Raw genomic sequence first — 4,060 nt, forward strand, 5'->3', positions numbered from 1 at the left:
CTTGCCCAAAGTCACACAGTACCAGGACTGCAGCTCACTTTTCCTTTGTGACTTTGGGCAAGTCACTTAGCCTCTTTATTCATCTATAAAATGAAGGGAACAGCACTCTGGAAAACAGTTTAAAATTAGGCAAAAAAAAGTCACTAAACTATTCATACCCTTTGACCCAGGGATTCCACTGCTGGGTATATTTGACCCCAAAGGAGATCAAAGACAGAAAGAAAGGCCCCCACATACCCAAATATTGATAGTAACATTCTTCATGGAAGCAAAGGATTGGAAACAAGAGTAGGTACCCATCAATTGCAGAATAGTTAAACAAGCTGTAATATAATTGTTACTGGGCCATAAGAAGCAATGACTATGAAGAATTTAGAGAAGCATGGGAGTACTTACATCAACTGATCCAGAGTGAAATAAGCAGATAATCATATAAACAAAACAACCCTGAGAGTTTAACTCCAACTGATTGTAATGACCAATGAATGGATAATGAAACAAGCTTCCCTCCTCCCTATAGAAAAGTAGGGTAGGGGCGGCCAGGTGGCTCAGCGAGTAAGAGCACTGGCTCCAGTGTTGAGAAGACCTGGAGATCGAATCCCGGGCTCAGACACTTAGCACCCACCCAGAAACACCTGGCGGTGTAACCTTGAGCAAGTTACTTAACCCCGATTGCTTAAAAAAAAATTAAAAAAAAAAAAAGAAAAGTAGGGTAGCATTGTAAAATGTTTTGTGTGCTTCTCAGATGCAGTTGATTGATTCATCTTAAATTTCGTTTCTTTGTTTTAAGGAAAGGTTCAAAGCATTGGGGCTATAGAGTGGTATACATCAGGGAATGACTATGATGCAGAAATAATAGGCATCAATAAAATAAAATGAAGGCCCTTTCTTTTAAGTCCCTTCCAACTCCAAAGTCTATAGCTCGTTATTTTTTTTTTTTTTTGCAAGGGGGAAGGCAATTGGGGTTAAGTGACTTGCCCAAGGTCACACAGCTAGTAAGTGTTAAGTGTTTGAGGCCAGATTTTAACTCAGGTCCTCCTGTTTCCAGGGCCAGTGCTCTATTCACTGCATCACCTAGCTGCCCCATATAGCTCTTTAAAGAACATATCTATAGCCCTCACAGTTTTGTTCAGACCCTCAATTCCACAATCCCCACAATTAATCCATTTCCACAATCAAGAATTCTAAAGCTTCAGATTTCCATGATCAAGAATCTTTCTCTTACCAGAACTTCCTATCATTATGTGTACATACATAAGAGGAAGAGATGGAATATGGCAAGAGATGGAATTCCTTCACTTCTCCCTGTTCCCCGTGTCATAGGTGAGGACCCTGCCTTGTACTTACTCTATCCCTCATCTCTTCCTGTGCCTCACTCCTTCTAAACCCAGTCATCATTCCGACTGTGAGCCCTGGTCCTTCTACCCCTCATTGCCCTTCCTAGCAATCACCCCTGCTCTGGTCTCACTTTTCTCACTTCCCAAACTCCACCTCCTATTTGACTATTTCTTTTTTTTTTTTTTTAAGCAATCGGGGTTAAGTAATTTGCTCAAGGTTACACGGCCAGTCATTTCTGGGTGTGGTGCTGAGTTCCTGAGCCCGGGATTCGATCTCCAGGTCGTCCCAACACTGGAGCCGGTACTCTTACTCGCTGAGCCACCTGGCCGCCCCTAAGCAATTGGGGTTAAGTAACTTGCTCAAGGTTACACGGCCAGGTGTTTCTGGGTGGGTGCTAAGTGTCTGAGCCCAGGATTCGATCTCCAGGTCTTCTCAACACTGGAGCTGGTGCTCTTACTTGCTGTGCTACCTGCCCGCCCCTATATTTGACTATTTCAATGTTATACTGTCCTGTACTCTTGAATCCCTTGCCCTTTGTACCATGCTCATGCTTTGCCAGACCTGAGCACTGAATTACTCCCAGAGCTGGCTCCCTCTGCCAGCACATTCATGTGCTTCTGAATGGAGCTGGAGCAAGACTCAACACCAAGATGGGCCCCTTGCAAATTTATGTTATCTAATCTCTCAACTAGACCCTCTTGGTTAGCAAAGTGACCTTCCTAATCTTCCCAAGTGGCTTCTTGATCCCACTCCCCACAGAGATTGTTCCAGACCTCTTCTCTTAAATTTCTCACACTTCTCCCTCTTCCCATTGTCATAGCTGAGGACCTTGACTCCTCCTTTACTGAGAAAATAGATATTATTTAACTTGAGCTCCCTCTTCCTTACTCTACATCTCAAAACCCTTTGATTATCCACCATTCTCTCCTCCCTTACTCAATAGTCCTTCTCTTCACCAAAATCAACCCCTCTGTTCATACACTTGATCCCACCCTCTCTAGCAGGTTGCCTCCACATTCTACCCCCCCTCTCTAAAAAGACTGAAAACACATACCCTCACCTCGAAAAGGAGTGAAACAGAGCTGGAAAGTGCTATAGTAATTGTCTAAATTGTCTTCTTGCTGCTGCTTACTTCCCTGCACATCAGTTCTAGTGAAGTATCTCTGTATTCATAGGTGTTTCTTGTAGCACACAGATTTTCTCTGAAATTCACATACCACAGGGTACTTTGCCATTCCACAGTTGATCAACATCTATTTTGCCAATTTGCTAGGTATGAGAGGAAACCTCAGAATTGTCTGGATTTATATTTCTCTTATTATTAGTGATTTTGAGCATTCCTCCATATGATTGTTGATTGCCATTTTTCTTTTAAGAATTCTTTAGACTCAAATGTTTTAAATGCAATAGTTTTTTTTTCTTTGGGTTTTTTTTTTTTGCTTTTTGGAGGAGGAAAGGTAGGGCAATTGGGGTTAAATGACATGCCCAAGGTCATACATTTTATGTTAAGTGTCTGAGTCTGGATTTGAACTCAGGTCCTCACAGTCCAGGGCAGTGCTCTATTCGCTGTGTCACCTAGCCTCCCCAATTCAACAGTTTCTTAATTGACCTCCATGCCTCATGAAAACCTGAGGGTCTTCCCCTCCTAGTTTGATTTTTTTTTTTTTATTAAAGGGACTTGACACTTCTTAAAGAGGCCTATTCACTGAATGAGCATTGCCTCACTCAAAGTGAGAGCCTGAAAATACCTTAGCCTACCAGGGCCAGGGTCTCCCTCCCATTGCATCCTGGGTTATCTCCAGTCATCCTGATGAATATCTGGCCACTGACTCAGATGGCTCTGGAGGAGAAAGTGAGGCTGGTGACTGAACTGCCCTGCCTCACTCAAATCAAAGTCAATTGCAAGTCATGTCATCATCTCCCTGATGTCATGGTCCTCTTCAAGAATGATGGACAAATGGAGCTTTGGAGGGCAGAGTCAAGATGGCAGAGTAGAAGCAGGACCTCCACTGGGCTCCAGCTTCTGCCTTCCCCAATCCATGTAAAAAGGGGACTCTAAACAAACTTTGGAGCTGCAGAACCCACAAAATGACACAGAGAAGCTAACCTCCCACTGAGGCAGGTCGGCAGGACCCAGTGCTCTGGGAGCTGAGCCCAGTCCTACACCAAGGCTTTAGCCCCAGGGCGGGACTGACCAGCTGCCAGCTGGAGGTTCCCCAGATCAGCAGCAGCTGTGGCCGTTTCCAGATTTATCAACACATAGATGAGAAGGACAAAGTGAGAGGTCAGTGCAGTCTGGACTTTGGGACCCAGTAAGTGGGAGTGCGTGACTTTTGCCCCCAGGGCGAGAAGCCGCTGAGATTCCTGGCACAGCCAGCCAGCACCACTTAGCAGCTTCAGTTCCTGGCCTGCACAGTGTAGGGGGACCAAGCGACCAGTCTGAGGGGTAATTGCTCTTGCTTTAACCTGCTTGGATCTGGATTGCAGTGTAGGGTGGAGGTCCTGGGGTGTGTGTCCAGCTTGCCAGAGAGTGTGGAGGCCTCAGAGAGGGCACCAATCTAATACCTCTGGCAGCTGAGAAAACCCCAGCTTTTGGGACAAAAGCTCCCCTGTCTGGTGGCAGAGTCCTACTGTGGCAAAAAGCCCAGGGGCCAAGTGACTGAGGGGTGACATGACCAAACAAAGGAAACAAAGCAGACAGAAGATTCCAACAGTACACTCC

Source organism: Petaurus breviceps, unplaced genomic scaffold (assembly GCF_028583685.1).
Source record: "Petaurus breviceps papuanus isolate PSGF00001 unplaced genomic scaffold, PetGlider_PUasm1.0 90535, whole genome shotgun sequence".
In the NCBI taxonomy this organism is placed as follows: domain Eukaryota; kingdom Metazoa; phylum Chordata; class Mammalia; order Diprotodontia; family Petauridae; genus Petaurus; species Petaurus breviceps.